The sequence below is a fragment of the Anolis carolinensis genome, unplaced genomic scaffold, assembly GCF_035594765.1.
Source record: "Anolis carolinensis isolate JA03-04 unplaced genomic scaffold, rAnoCar3.1.pri scaffold_11, whole genome shotgun sequence".
In the NCBI taxonomy this organism is placed as follows: domain Eukaryota; kingdom Metazoa; phylum Chordata; class Lepidosauria; order Squamata; family Dactyloidae; genus Anolis; species Anolis carolinensis.
Window position 1 is genome coordinate 4,325,776 of NW_026943822.1, and position 17,644 is coordinate 4,343,419.

Here is a 17,644-nt window from a genome sequence, read left to right on the forward strand (position 1 = left end):
TTCAAAATGATCTTGACAAGACTAGAGAGATGGGCCGAAACTAACAAAATGAAGTTCAACAGGGACAAATGCAAGATACTTCACTTCGGCAGAAAAAATGGAAATCAAAGATACAGAATGGGGGACTCCTGGCTTGACAGCAGTACATGTGAAAAAGATCTTGGAGTCCTTGTAATTGGGAACTGCCCTGGCAGCTGTGAGGGGACTCAGGGCTATAAAGCAGAAGCAGGTGCAGTCAGCTTTTGCTAGTAACAAACTGACTCTAAAGCTTAAGCCTTCTCTCCCCTTGTGCCTGCTTCAAGTCTGCATCTGGAAAACTGCTCCTAAGGATTTATTGCTGTTTCTTTGTCTGAAGTAAGACTGCCATTTGATTTGGGAATTTAACAGAGACTAAGAACTGTGTTTACCCCAAGACTTCCTTGTTTCCTTTTGTATTATTCCACTGAGTGTGCAATCCCCTGGGGAAAGATGTCATGTCCATGCCTCTTTCGCTACACGACGGCACAACTGCCTTATTCCCTAATTCCATCCATTCCAAACCTTCTCCATCCATCATCTTCTCTACTACATATCTTAATTGGTTTGCCTCATAATATTTTTTTATATTCGGAAGGTCCAATCCTCCTTCTTTTTGGGGGTTGTACCAAAGTTGTTTATTTAATCTGTTATTTTGACCATTATTGCAATATTTGTTTATCATTTGTTGCCATTTATTTATTTCCTTTTCCTGGTCATCTCTGTAGCCCATGAAAAACCCAGACTTTTGAAATAATCCTAAACCATTTTTTAAAATAAATTTTTATTAGTGTTCCTTTAAACATAAACACAGACAAAAACATACAATAAAATAAATTACAGAATTGAGAGAAAAAAATAAAAAGAAAAAAGGGAAAAAATTAGAAGGAAAAAAACAACAAAAAACATGTATAATATAAAATAAATTTCCAACTATTGCATGGTGTCTTTGGATCTCATCTTTTCCCCCTTTCCTAAGTTCTTGAATTCTTCCCAAAAACCCAGATCATTCCTTTTTTCCTATTATGGGGTTTTGTACATATTCTGATTTTCTTAGATCCCAAATTAAAATCTTCATTTTTCCTCTTTTAAGTATTTTTTAATCATTTCCCAGTCCGTTTGTTTTCTTGGACGACCTTGATTGATCGCTAGCAGATACGTCAATTTGTCCATATTCATTATTTCTAAGATCTTATTGATCCAGCACTTCGTTTCTGGGATTTCTTAATTTCTCCAAGACTTGGCAACGGTCATCCTTGCTGCGGTAATTAAATAATTAAATGACCCTTCTTTATTTTTTATCTTTTTTTATATCTAACATTCCCAATAGCATAATTTTGGGGTTCATATTTATACTAATTTGTAACATCTTCTGAATCCTAAACCATTTTTAACAACCGTTTAGAGGGCAGGATGAGCGAGGACGGGAACACAACAGAGGCCAGCTGGAGCTCAGATTTAATACAAGCCGGTCTACTATTTACCACTTAACTGCTATCGTTTCAAAACAGATCAGCTAAAGAGATTTCCCAGCAGCCCAAACCCCATCCCTCAGAGAAGATAATAATCTTAATTGAAATCAGAAAACCTTCAAGTATCTTTGTGCTCTCAGTAATAGCACGACATTTAGAATCACAGTGGGATTAATAATTGGGAGCAGCGTTCGATCATTTCTGTTCCATTTTGTTTGGAAGGGGCAGGGGAGGAAGAGTCATGGGGAAATCATTTAAATCCCTCAACTTGATCCTCGAGAAATGGCTGCCGGACGCATTAGCACACTGGGCCACTCTTGTCCTGAGCTCCGCGAGGCAAAGCTGGTGGGGGATGACACCTATTTTGGAATTGTAATTGAAGGAATGATCAAAAGATCACACTCCTATCGTTTCCAGTCTGATGGAATCGGAGCTATTTAACATTCTGCCACTCCGCGGGGCGGGAGGGAGAATAAAGGAGACAGCTGCGCTGCGATTCAGCTCACACCAGCCTTTGCAGAAACAATTATAAAATGCAAATAGCATGGATATCTCTTTAATGGAACAAATCTCTCCGTTGCCTGCTTCTGTTCTTTTATCAAGCATCTGTTTAAGGGTATCGGCGAGGAGAGGGATGGAGATCTTTTTAAAAACCATTCTCCTTCCCTGGCATGATGTTAATACAAGTTGTCTATCAGAGTTCTCATTGCGGGGTCAGATACGTGGAAGCCACGCAGGGCTTAACTATCTCTCTCAAGCTAAAATTGATTCTAACAGGGAGGGACCCTGAGAGATGATGTGATGTAATGGAGGAGCAAGTGGGTAATGCCTAAAAGAACAATGGGTTCCCCTAAAACTGTGGAGACCAAAATCCACTGCTTGTGGTAATATGAAAATAACCAAATAAACTCAATGTATAGATTACAATAACATATATCTGGGGCCGGGCTGTGGCGCAGCTGGCTAGTAACCAGCTGCTATAAATCACTACTGACCGAGAGGTCATGAGTTCAAAGCCCGGGTCGGGTTAAGCCTCCAACCATTAAAATTTTTTTAAAAAATAGCCCCGGCTTGCTGTTGACCTAGCAGCCCCGAAAGACATCTGTCAAGTAGGGAAATTTTAGGTACGCTTTATGCGGGAGGCTAATTTAACTAATCTACAACACCATAAAACTGCTCACGAGGAAAAGAATGAGAAAGAACAGCCACCAATAGACGGTGAAGCAACAGCTCCCACTGTGGCCGGAATCGTAAAGCTGGAAAGATGTTAAAATGCCTCTGTGTCTGTCTAAAACTGAATGTTGTTTGTCTGTTGGCATTGAATGTTTGCCATATATGTGTTCATTGTAATCCGCCCTGAGTCCCCTTCGGGGTGAGAAGGGCGGAATATAAATACTGTAAATAATAAAATATCCAAAAAACAGGACTGTTCCAATCGCATAGAAGTAGAAACCAGCGGTTCTTTTCTTGAAGTATAAAGCCAAGTTTTTCATGTGAGTAAATGTCCTGTTCTTTATTACGTATGAGTAGACTCCAGTTCTCAAATAACTTGACTCAAACCTGCAACTGGTTTCGACTCACAGGAGTCTTCGTCAGGCAGTTGGGTCTACAAATAATACATATCATAAATATATACATGCAATCAAAAATTTGTTCAGAAAGTTTACAAAAAAGTTTACAAAAAAGTATATTCAGGCACTCTACTTACTTCAATAATCAACAAAGGTTCAACTTTTGAGGTGAGAAATTCACCATCAGTTTTCTGAATAGGTGGATCCTAAGGGGACATAAATAGTGGCTAAAGGTATTATTCATTATGACATGAATAATAGAACATATATAGAAGAATATAAAATCTGTGAACCCAAAGAAGGCTATGATACTCACAGTTTGTCTTTATTAAACCATGTACTCTGCAAGGAGTTTTATTCTGTTGGTGGTTCGGATTAGAAATGGAGATGAGTACTAGTGGTGTGCACTTGTGTGGAATCGCTGTTCGCTTTGTTTAGTTTCATTTGTTTTGTATCAGTTTTGTATTTGTCCCCGTTTCCGAAAACGGAGCACCTATACGAATAGAATTTTTGTCTTGCTTATGGAAAAAAATGAAAATTTCTGGACCATTGGCGGCAACGAGAGGGCTTCCGAGGCTCACCCCCCCAGGCTCGGTTTTTAAGCTAGAGGGGTGAAAATCGCCACACACTGAGGGCATTTCGACCCTTTTTACATTTTACATTTGGGTATTCCTCAGAGTACTATTGGTATAAATATTAATATTATTATTAACACCCATTGGCACACATCAGACATCATGGGGAAGCAGACCTCTCTCAAACTCAGTTTAGGGTCCCAGAATAACTATGGTCATTAATATTATTATTGTTATATTATTATTATTATTATTATTATTATTATTATTATTATTATTATTATTATTAACCCCCATTGGCACACATCAGATATCAGGGGGAAGCAGACCTCTCTCAGACTCAGCTTAGGGTCCCAGAGTAACTATGGTTATTATTATTATTATTATTATTATTATTATTATTATTATTATTATTATTTTATTATTACGGCACCCAATGTGCCGATCACCACCGGGACCACCTGCACTGGTTTCTGCCAGAGTCTTTGAAATTCAATCTTGAGGTCCTGATAGCGGCTGAGTTTTTCCTGTTGTTTTCCACAGTCGCGTCAATGCAACTGTCACCTGGGATGGCGACATCAATGATCCAAACCTTTTTCTTTTCCACAACTGTGATGTCTGGTGTGTTGTGTTCTAGAACTTTGTCAGTCTGTATTCGGAAGTCCCACAGTATCTTTGCGTGCTCATTTTCCAATACTTTTGCAGGTTTGTGATCCCACCAGTTCTTTGCTGCTGGGAGGTGGGACTTGAGGCATAAGTTCCAATGGATCATTTGGGCCACATGGTTGTGCCTCTGTTTGTAGTCTGTCTGTGCGATTTTCTTACAGCAGCTGAGGATGTGATCAATGGTTTCGTCAGTTTCCTTGCACAGTCTGCATTTTGGGTCATCAGCTGATTATTATTATTATTATTATTATTATTATTATTATTATTATTATTATTATTTAGAGCCCCAGTGGTGACATGTGTTAAAGCATTGAGCTGCTGAACTTGCAGACCGAAAGATCCCAGGTTCAAATCCCGGGAGCGGAGTGAGCGCCCGCTGTTGCTCCAGCTTCTGTCAGCCTAGCAGTTCGAAAACATGCCAATGTGAGTCATGCCAGTCATGCCAGTGGCCACATGACCTTGGAGGTGTCTATGGACAACGCTGGCTCTTCGGCTTAGAAATGGAGATGAACACCAACCCCCAGTGTCAGACATGACTGGACTTAACGTCAGGGGAAACCTTTACCTTTATCATTATTATTATTATTATTATTATTATTATTATTATTATTATTATTAACACCCATTGGCACACATCAGATGTCATGGGGAAGCAAACCTCTCTCAGACTCAGGGTCCCAGAGTAACTATTGTTATTAATATTAATATTATTATTATCACCCATTGGTACACATCAGCTTTTATGGGGAAGCAGACCTCTCTCAGACTCAGCTTAGGGTCCCAGAATAACTATTATTAATAATGTTAATATTATTATCAACACCCATTGGCACACATCAGCTTTTATGGGGAAGCAGACCTCTCTCAGACTCAGCTTAGGGTCCCAGAATAACTATTATTAGTAATGTTAATATTATTATCAACACCCATTGGCACACATCAGCTTTTATGAGGAAGCAGACCTCTCTCAGACTCAGCTTAGGGTCCCAGAATAACTATTGTTAATAATATTAACAGTATTATTAACACCCATTGGCACACATCAGCTGTTAAGGGGAAGCAGACTTCTCTCAGACTCAGCTTAGGGTCCCAGAATAACTATTGTTAATAATGTTAATATTATTAACACCCATTGGTACACATCAGCTTTTATGGGGAAGCAGACCTCTCTCAGACTCAGCTTAGGGTCCCAGAATAACTATTGTTAATAATATTAATAGTATTATTAACACCCATTGGCACACATCAGCTGTTAAGGGGAAGCAGACCTCTCTCAGACTCAGCTTAGGGTCCCAGAATAACTATTGTTATTAATATTATTATTAACACCCATTGGTACACATCAGCTCTAATGGAAAAGCAGCCCTCTGTCAGTTCCTGCTTATTGTTATGCGGCCCGAAACGAAAGGAAAATGAAAGCAAGTATGGTGACCGTGCAGCTTTCTCTTTCGTGTCGCCTTTTGTTTCTTCCAAAAATGGCATCTTTCATTTCGTGCATCCTAATGGACAATAGTAAATGAATAGACGAATGAAACAGATGAAACAAATACCGTGCACATCACTAATGAGCACCAAACCCCAGAGTCGGACACGGCTAGACTTAATGCTAGGGGAAAACCTTTACTTTTACTATTGTAATAACACAAGTAGGCATTAGCTAGAAGACCAAGGACCACAAGAGGATTGTATTTCCTGCCTCCCAAGAGGAGACAGAAGGAGACTGGCTGGTCCCAGCGATCATCTAAAGAAGCTGCTGTTCTAGTGTTTGCTTTCTGCTTCTTTTCTTTTGGTGTAAAATCTAACAGGCGATGAACTCACAGCATGATCGTATATATCTACCCAATATCTACAGAATTTTCAAAGTTCTATACAACAGCAGCAAAAACATCAGTGTAAATGTCTGGATAAATCCTCTCTCATTCCATTTAGGTTGCTTTTGAAATATCCTGGTGTTCTCTCCTCCTCCCACTTTCCTTCTTTGACCTCAGCTTACTTCCATTGCTGCAAAGTGATCTCAAACAGTAAAAGTATTTTTTGCTGCCTCAACCAAGAAGCGGGGAGAGCCGGAGTTTTGCCCTTTACAGGAGATTTTGGCAAAACCATATCGCTTGGTTCTCCTGCCAACCTAGCAGTTGGAAAACATGCCAATGTGAGTAGACAAATAAGTACGACTCCGGCGGGAAGGTAACGGCGCTCCATGCAGTCTTGCCGTCCACATGACCTTGGAGGTGTCTACGGACAACACCGGCTCTTCGGCTTAGAAATGGAGATGAGCACCAACCCCCAGAGTCGGTCACGACTGGACTTAACGTCAGGGGAAAACCTTTACTTTTACCTATATCGCTTTAGTCTCCTTTCTCCAGTCTGCCGTCTTGACCACAATCTGACTCGCCTCAGGTACATATGTTTCCAGTTTACATTCCGTGAAATATTGTCAAGGAGGCAAAACGTAGAACCTGGTGGCCTTTCTAACATCTGAATATGATTCATAGGGTGCATTTACACTGTAGAATTAATGCAGTTTGGTACCACTTCAACTGCCACAGCTGAATGTTATGAAATCATGAGAGTTGTTGGTTGGTATTTATTTATTGTTGTCGCACCTCAGAATAGTTCAGCTTGCTACTGACACCAAGCCACACACAGAAGATAGTCTTTTGTAGTTTTATTGAGCAAAAGCAGTATATATATATATATATATATATATATATATATATATATATATATATATTATATACAGTAGAGTCTCACTTATCCAACATAAATGGGCTGGCAGAATGTTGGATAAGTGAATATGTTGGATAATAAGGAGGCATTAAGGAAAATCCTATTAAACATCAAATTAGGTTATGATTTTACAAATTAAGCCCCAAAACATCATGTTATACAACAAATTTGATGGAAAAAGTAGTTCAATACGCAGTAATGCTATGTAGTAATTACTGTATTTACGAATTTAGCACCAAAATATCATGATATATTGAAAACATTGACTACAAAAATGTGTTGGATAATCCAGAACGTTGGATAACTGAGTGTTGGATAAGTGAGACTCTACTGTATATATATATATATATATATATAATATCAAAGCAGGCAAAAATATAGTTTTCAAAGTACAGTAGAGTCTCACTTATCTAACACTCACTTATCCAACATTCTGTCTTGCTTTCTTGCAAGTCCACCAGAAGTGGAAACAAGTTCCTGTTTATTGTTCACATTTTCCAACATTTTTGGAGACTTTCTTATAGCATTTTGAGATTTTATTTGGTGTCAAATACCATCGAAATTGCATCTTAAACCAGTTCTCTTTTAAGTCATATGAGTAAGTATATTTCAATCTTTAGTTCCAGGTTTTTTCCCAATGCTTCAAATCGATCTGGAGTCTGTTCAGTGCCTTCCAAATCGCCCAGTCTTCTGTGTGTCCAGGAGGGAGTTTCTCATCTGGAATCAGCCACTGATTGAGGTTCTGGGTTTTAGCCTGCCACTTTTGGACTCTTGCTTGCTGAGGTGTTCCTACGAGTATCTCTGTAGATCTTAGGAAGCTATTTCTTGATTTAAGGCATTGGCGTGCTGGCGGATATCCAAACAGAGGATGGGCCGGAGATGTCAATGCCTAGGTCCTGCTACTTCCTGACGATGTCAGTTGTCAGTCACCAGCCTTATTTGGCAGAGAAGGCTAAAGATCCTTGTAAAATACAGATCCTGTAATTCCATAGCATGGCAATTAAAGTGGGTGTCAAACTGCATTAATTTGACAGTGAGTAGATGCAGTGGGCAGTACCCCAGCCCCCTCTAAACGTGGTTCTGTTTAGTAGTTCTGAGTCTACCCACTAGATGTCAGCTATTTGTTAGCTATTCTGACTCCACTTCTGCTACAACCAGCTGGACTTCATGTATAATTTACTACTAGATCTTTTTTTTTTTTTTCCTTTTTGCAATCTTCAGCACTATTTCCCAAAAACAGATCATTCAAAATTAAGGTCACTCCCCTCCTTTTCCCTCTTATTAGCATTGGACTGCCTTTCTCTTCCATGTGCAAGGAAAATAAAATTTTTAAATGAGATGCTGTTTTTATTAAGAGATTTTGTTTTAAAGTGCTGTGCTAGGTTATTTCCCCATCTCCTCGGAGCAATCAGTTTAACAGTCTCTATTTAATTCCGGTGACAGGTCCAGTGATGTGAGACCAGGGGTAAAACTGAGGTTTAAGGTTTAAGAACTTTAAAAATGGAGAAACCAGAAGAGAATTGGATTTTATATCACCCTGCTCATGCTGAGTATGTTGTAATGCATGTTTATGTGTGCTTATAAAAAATGCAAAAGAGGGGAAGTGAAATGTCGGAAATGAAATGCCAAACACTGTCTTTAAAATGAAACGAAAAGGTAGAATTCAATGCTATAAAAAGGGCATTCGTGCCTTTTAGAGAATAAAGGTGGAGGTTATAAAGAAAAGGAGGTTGGCCAATATATACCTTTGCCTTGGTTGGCATGCATTCAGGCAGTTCAGAGAAGTCCAATGCTGCCGTGTCAACTTTTCACAATCCCCAAAGAGTTTACAAAGACACGATGAATGACTGAGTATACAGGAAGTAGTATGTTACTGATATTATAGAAACACCAAATGTACAGTAATGCAATAGGTTTTTTAATCTCTATATATAAAAGAGTGATGGCATCAGGGCAGCGGACAAAACAACAAAACTACAGGCCCCCCAACCTCAAAATTTGACAACACAACCCATCATCCACGGCTCTAGGTTGATACAACAAAAAGAAAAGGAAAATAAAGTCCTAATTACAGAGAGAGGAATAATAGCTGCCAGTTACTGCCAATTGCTGCCAGTTACAAGGTTAAGTTCCGCCCACTTGGTCTCCTAGCAACCTACTCAGCCCAGGGGACAGGCACAGTTGGACTTAATGTCAGGGGAAAACCTTTACCCTTTACCGTAACTACCACCAGTTCCTCAATACTTTATTTCCCATACCACCAGACTTCGCCACAGCAACGCATGGCCAGGCACAGCTAGTATAACATAAAAGCACAAATCTCGGAGGTGGCATATGACCAAAATAGGAGAAAAATAGGAGCAATTATGAATTTAAAAGTTTAGAAGAGATTAATCAAAGATTTTTAAAAGTAGGATGGTTTCAATACTTGCAAATTAAAGAAAAATATAAAAAGGACAATAAACTCGGATTTGAAGAAAAAGATAGATTTTGGGATAAATTAATGAAAATGGATAGGAAAGTTATAACCAATATCTATAAAAAGTTATTGGAATGGGCAACAGAGACGGAAACTATTAAAGACTGTATGGTAAAGTCGGCAAGTAACATAGGAAGACCCATAAAAATTGATCTTATTATCCAAGATATTCACTTATCCAAGGTTCTGCCAGCCTGTTTAGCTTGGATGAGTGAGAGACTACTGTATTTAACTTGAGCAGCCTCTGGAGAGTGGAATCCACATCCTGGATTTACAATATTGTTAATGATCATAATAATTTTCATGCATGTTGTTGCATTCATTGCTGGTCAATGAGACATTTTACCACTCTTGCCTAGATTCTTTTCAAACTGACAGATGTTTCTCCTGAAAAAGATGTTATTTCCTAATATACTAGCTGTGCCCGGCCACGTGTTGCTGTGGCGAAGTATGGTGATATTGGAAATAAAGTATTGAGGAATTGGTGGTAGTTAAGGTCAAGGGTAAAGGTTTTCCCCTGACATTAAGTCCATTATAAATGGGTTATATAGCTGTGTGGAAGGGCCTTGAGTCTACACTGCCATATAATCCAGTTAAAATAAGATAATCTGTGGAAGAGGCCTAAGTGAGGCCCAACTCTGCTTGTCCCCTGGGCTGAGTGGGTTACAAGGAGACCAAGTGGGCGGAGCTTAGCCTTCTAACTGGCAGCAATTGGATAAAAACAATTATTTCTCTCCCTCTAATTAGGACTTTATTTTTCTTTTCTTTTTGTTGTATGAACGTAGAGGCATGGATGAGGGGTTGTGCTGCCAGGTTTAGTGTTTCTGTGATATGTAGTTTTGTTGTTTTGTCCTAGGCCGAAATTTCATTACCCTTTTATATATATAGATTCTTATTTTCTAATAACATGTTATTTTCTAATATTACTGTGGGGAAACACTGCAGCGTCTTTGAAATCAATGCTTGGATGAAGAGCAAAAGTAACATTTACACCCCGTTCACACAGGCTTTTAAAAAACCCCTCTGTGTAGAAAAAGAGGTAGTGTAACAACAAGATCCAAACTGTCTTTCTCCGACTAACCTGCGGATTCAATTATCTTAGCCCAAGATTCCCATTGATGTTCTCTGATTTCTCAGCAAAATTTAATAACCAAGGTTTTGTATTACTAGAATCCATTACTTTTTAACACAACATGCCACAGTGTCTTTATGAGTGTACTAAGTAGGGCCATAAATAATTGAAAGTAAATGACACTTGTTAGAATAAATGAGGAACAAAGTGCATTTTGTAGTATAGTCACTTGGATTTTGCTAATTGTGTTTGATGGTTTGCTTTGCTTACTAAGGAAGAGAAAGCCGGATGAAGCTCATTTTTCAACATAGCGAATTATGAGAATTATTTACCACCTTTTTCTTGCTGCCTATAGAATAAGCATGGATAAACCTTTTTGTCCTGGGGCTGGGAAAGAGGACCTGCATTATTTATTTATTTTATTTACTGTATTTATATTCCGCCCTTCTCACCTCGAAGGGGACTCAGGGAGGATCACATTGTACACATATAAGGCAAACATTCAATGCCATATAAACATAGAACACAGACAGAGACAGACACAGAGACAATTTAAACCTTCTCCAGCTTCCAGCTTCCATAGGTTATGCTTGATTCCGGCCACAGGGGGAGCAGCTGCTTCATCATCCACTGCGACAGCACTTCCTCATTCCAACGGCGGCTGGATGATTTTTATGGTGTCGTAAATTAGCCTCCCCACATATAAGTGGTACCTACATTTCCTACTTGATAGATGCAACTATCTTTCGGGTTGCTTAGGTCAACAACAAGCAGGGGCTATTTTTTATTTTAATTGTTGGGTGCTCACCCTGACACGGGCTGGCCCCGAACTCATGACCTCTTGGTCAGAGTGATTTATTGCAGCTGGCTGCTAACCAGCCTGTGCCACAGACAGGCCCCCTTGGCCTTACGCCAAGAAGACAGGGAAAATGAAGATGGTCTGAGATAATCACCCAAAGGGCCGCATCCAGACCCCAGGTCTTAGTTTGCCCATGCCTGCTATAGAATTGGTCTCTTCCTTTTAATTGTTCCATATATATATATATATATATATATATATATATATATATATATATAAAAGAGTGATGGCATCACGGCGACCCACAAAACAACAAAAGTACAGGCCCCCCAACCTCGAAATTTGACAACACAACCCATCACCCACGCCTCAGGGTTGATACAACAAAAAGAAAAGAAAAATAAAGTCCTAATTAGAGGGAGAGCAATAATTGTTTTTATCCAATTGCTGCCAGTTTAGAGGGCTAATCTCTGCCCACTTGGTCACCTAGCAACCAATTCAGCCAAAGGACAGCCAGGTTTCAGTTAGGGGACAGGCAGATTTAGGCCTCACTTAGGCTTCTTCCACAGATTATCTAATTTGCACTGGATTATATGGCAGTGTAGATTCAAGGCCCTTCTACACAGCTATATAACCCATTTATAATCTTATATTATCTGCTTTGCACTGGATTATCTGGAGTCCACACTGCCATATAATCCACGTCAGTGTGCATTTTATACAGCTGTGAAGAAGGAGCCTCAGATAATCCAGTTCTAAGCAGATAATTTAAGATTATCAATATACAGTAGAGTCTCACTTATCCAACATAAACAGGCTGGCAGGATAAGTGAATATGTTGGATAATAAGAAGGGATTCAGGAAAAGCCGATTAAACATCAAATTAGGTCATCGTTATACAAATTAAGCACCAAAACATCATATTATACAACAAATTTGACAGAAAAGGTAGTTCCACACGCAGTAATGTTATGTAGTAATTACAGGAGAGTCTCACTTATCCAACACTCGCTTATCCAATGTTCTGGATTATCCAACGCATTTTTGTAGTCAATGTTTTCAATATATCGTGATATTTTGGTGTCAAATTCATAAATACAGTAATTACTACATAGCATTACTGCGTATTGAACTACTTTTTCTGTCAAATTTGTTGTATAACATGATGTTTTGGTGTTTCATTTGTAAAATCACAACCTAATTTGATATTTAATAGGCTTTTCCTCAATGCCTCCTTATTATCCAACATATTCGCTTATCCAACATTCTGCCGGCCCGTTTATGTTGGATAAGTGAGACTCTACTGTACTGTATTTACAAATTTACCACAAAAATATCACAATGAATTTAAAATACCGACTACAAAAACATTGATTATGAAAAGGCAGACTGCGTTGGATAATCCAGAACATTGTATAAGCAAATGTTGGATAAGTGAGATTCTACTTTGATATGAAATAATTTCTGGGATAGAATAATGCAGAACAATATAATCTCTAAAACCAGGACAGTAAATAAAGAAATAAAGAAAGTAAATAAAGCAGTGAAATTGGAAAATCCACAAAGGAAACAATCAGGGCCAGCTAACACCTCCCAAGAAAGGATTCTTCCAGAAAGGAAGCTGAGAAGGCAGCGAAGCACTGTGTATTACCAAAGTCATTATTATTATTATTATTATTATTATTATTATTATTATTATTATTATTGTGTTGCGGTCAACCGTGAAAATGAATACAATCTGGCTCCAAGTATTCAAACACACTAAAATCAGAATATATAAAAATTAATGTGGTATAATAAAACAGAACAATACAATCTCTAAAATCAGAACACTAAATAAAGAACAACACTTTGAAAACAGGGGAATTCCACACAGGAAACAATCAGGGCCAGCTAACACCTCCCAACAAAGGATTCCCATCATCAAAGTCTGGCAAATCCTCTATTTTCTTAGGGCCACAGACATTAGAAGCGCATAAAATATCGCAAACAACACCACTCTGAAAACAAGGGAATGCCAGACAGGAAACAATCAGGGCCAGCTAACACCTCCCAACAAAAAAATCACTCAGAGGAAACAGCCAGGCTTTAAAGCTGCAAGGCCATTACATCCTAATCATTTTTCCTAATTGCAGCATTCATACTTGCCTCCAAGAGACAAAAAACAAACAAAAAAACAATCAGAAATATTGTATATTCACAACTTTTAGGAAATAATATCCCCTGATGGTGCAGTGTGTTAAAGCGCTGAGCTGCTGAACTTCTGGACCGAAAGGTTTGAATTGGGGGAGCGGAGAGAGCCCTCATTGTTAGCCCCAGCTTCTGCCAACCCAGAAGTTCAAAAACATGCAAATGTGAGTGCATCGATAGGTACTGCTCCGATGGGAAGGTAACACTGCTCCATGCAGTCATCCCACATGACCTTGGAGGAGTCTACGGACAACGCCGGCTCTTCGACTTAGAAATGGAGATGAGCACCAAACCCCAGAGTCAGACATGACTGGACTTAACGTCAGGGGAAAATGTTTACCCTTTACCTTAACTACCACCAATTCCTCAATACTTTATTTCCCATACCACCATACTTCGCCACAGGAACGCGTGGCCGGGCACAGCTAGTGTGTATGTGTGTGTGTGTGTGTGTGTATGTGTATATATATATATGAGTTGAATGAAAAGTAATGCCTCCACCTTCGTAACTCCTCAACCAATAGTAGTACTGGTCTGCGGCAGGTTCTGGCTTGTTCAGTAGACTCTCCTCTACAGTTCCATTTGGCAGGAAGCCTTAGCATTGAACGGTTGTGTTGTTAAAGTGCGAAGTATGGAGTCCTGCGCAGATGGTCGGTCACCCCAAAGGAGATTCACCAGAGAATGCAAGCTGTTTCTGGTCATTGTGTGGATGTGAGTCCTGTGCGTAGTTGAGTGAGCAAGTTTAAAGATGTTGAGGTGGGAACATCTGACTTGTGTGACAAACAAAGAGTTGGTCGTCCTGTGACAGCAACTGCCAAGTTTCACAAGCAAAAGATTGACAGATTGATTCAGGATGATCGTCGTATCACTCAGAGAGAAATGTCAAACATAATCAGCATTTCACAAGCACGTGTGGGTCACATTATTGCTTTGCTTGGCTATCGGAAGATCTGTGCACGATGGGTATTGAGAGACGCTGGTTGCGGAAACAGAGTGTCGACTTCTTCCGTGACGGCTTCAGAAAACTTGTTTATCGTTGGCAGAAATGTATTCAATTGTCTGGTGATTATGTGGAAAAGTGAATAGTGGTAGTTAAAGAGCACATTCTATGGCTTATTTCTGCATTTGATTTATTAAAATACTCCCATCCAAACCGAAGTAACGAAGGTGGAGGCATTACTTTTCATTCAACTCTCGTGTGTGTGTGTGTGAAATATTTACAACTCATGTGTGCATGTTTGCACCTTCAAGCTGACTGCCAGCTTGCAGAATCCCATACATTTCATAAGGTTTTCATAGACAAAGGTGGTTTTGCCAGTTTCTTCCACTGAAACATAACCTACCACATCTGATATTTGTTGGCAGTCTACGATCACTTTAACACAATTCTGCTGTTGAGTCTTTGTGTTTCTATTAAGATGTGAGAGAATAAACAGCCCGGATCCTGGCCCAATAAATAAAAAAAACAAGCAAATACACCCAAAACCTGAGCCGGGAGACAAGATATTCAAGGACTAGTGTTGCAATAGCTTTATTCAGAGTAGAACATTCAGCGATTAGAGGATTTAAAGGTGTCCATGTCAATCATTTTACTCTCCCTTATGACCCCTATTATTGCCATCTAGTTGGTTTCTTTATTTTTTTTAAAACCCAACTCCAATTAACTGGAAACAACAGGAAATGATTAATCATGTTAATTAAAACTAACTCTCTTCCCCCATTCCTAAAAGGTCAGATCTTCAGCTGTATGGAAAATTGAGTCTTCATGCAATTTCATTTGATTTCCTGTTCAAAGCCTAATTAGTTAAAGTTTGTCATTAAAGAGAGGCAGCACTCAATAACGCCAACACTTCTGATCATTTCCTCCCTCTCATTAGTACAAGTGATAGTCCTATATACAATGAAGATATGTTTTTTGCTCCTTTGTCTTTTTCCATATATATGTGCTGTTGTAAAACTAACAGGCGAGTACTTGACCGATGAGAGCTTTGAGTTTGATTTTTGCATTTAAGTTCCATGGTATCTGTGAAAGACTATGGTTTATTGAGTACATGTGTGAATTATTGGAACTAAATAACAAAAGTAAGTACAGTAGAGTTTCACTTATCCAACACTTGCTTATCCAACGTTCTGGATTATCCAACGCATTTTTGTAGTCAATGTTTTCAATACATCGTGATATTTTGGTGCTAAATTCGTAAATACAGTAAGCATTGCTGTGTATTGAACTACTTTTTCTGTCAAATTTGTTGTGTAACATGATGTTTTGGTGGTTAATTTGTAAAATCATAACCTAATTTGATGTTTAATAGGCTTTTCCTTGATCTCTCCTTATTATCCAACATATTCGCTTATCCAACATTCTGCCGGCCCGTTTACGTTGGATAAGCGAGACTCTACTGTAGTATGTATAAATAGTTGTTAATTTTACTAAGCCAGAAAACACTTTGTACAATTGTATTAAAGTTACCCAATACTTGCAGACCCTACCACCTGACGAAAACTATAAGTACAGTGGAGTCTCACTTATCCAACACTCGCTTATCCAACGTTCTGGATTATCCAACGCATTTTTGTAGTCAATGTTTACAATACATCGTGATATTTTGGTGCTAAATTCGTAAATACAGTAATTACTACATAGCATTAATGCGTATTGAACTACTTTTTCTGCCAAATTTGTTGTATAATCTGATGTTTTGGTGCTTAATTTGTAAAATCATAACCTAATTTGATGTTTAATAGGCTTTTCCTTAATGCCTCCTTATTATGCAACATATTCGCTTATCCAACATTCTGCCGGCCCGTTTATGTTGGATAAGTGAGACTCTACTGTAGTCGAAACCGGTTGTGGATTAGGGGTGTACTCTTCAAGAAAATAACCAAGTAAGTTGATTACCATTCATCATACTGTGAATGCAACAGTTTGATTGGCTTTTGTAACCATTTATCTGACATTTATATTTGTTTATTGTGTATAAATACAATGTTTAATGATATTTAATACATTGTTATTATTCCATTTAGTGGACACTTGTTAGTTCAAGTATCAAATACAGCCATTCTTCCATTATCCACTGATTGTGTATCCATGGATGTATCCATCCAAGGCTTGAAAAACATTTTAAACCCTGCAAAAAGTAAGCATTGATTTTGCCATTTTATCTAAAGTATGCCATGTTACTATGCCATTGTATATAACAGGACTTGAAAATCCATGGATTTTGGTATCAACCGGTGTGTCTTTGTCTTTGTCTTGATACAAAGTGTTCAGTGTATATGTCATCTCAGAATTCGAAAATGAAAATCGCATCTTTTATTAGTCCTGATTAAAGTACCGTATATACTCGAAGATAAGCCGAGTTTTTCAGCCCTTATTTATGAGCTGAAAAAGCCTCCCTCGGCTTATATTCGGGTCAAAGCCAAGCCAGCAGCGGAGCCACAGTATGTTTTCTTTTCCAAAACCTCCCTTCTTCACTTCTCCTCCCAGGCTGGTTATCTTATTTTTTTTGAGAGAGAGAGGCAGAGATAAGAAGCGAATGTTTTCAAAAGCGAAAGGAGAATGTGAGAGAAACCCTTGCAAGCCAGATTGCATGGGTAGAAGGGGAAGGAAAAAAGATATTCTTGCAAATTTGCACGATTCATTACTATTACGATTACTACTACTACTATTGCAAGAACATTTTGAGTCCAAAGGGAGGGAAGGAGGGAAAAGAGAGCAACAGAAGGTGTGCATTTCTTTTTATTCCTAAGCAAACAAAAATGAGGTGGGTTTTTTTTGGGAGGGGAGAGTAGTTTTAAAAAGCCTTTTCTGGCTACTTTTAGAGTTTGAAAAAGGGAGAAAGAAAAGAGGTGGGAAAGGGCAGGAGAAAAGAGGACCAAGTTGTTTTTCGGGGGGCTTTGCTTGCATTTCTTCCTTGGGCAAACGCATGCCCCAAAGCTTCTAAATATTTATATAGATGTTCCCCCTACAAATACATGAATATATGAATTTTCCCCTCATATGTTTACAGGTCTTTGCAAATCCTATGTAAATATAGATAACTAGAGATTTCCATGTACCTGTATATCTGTTCCT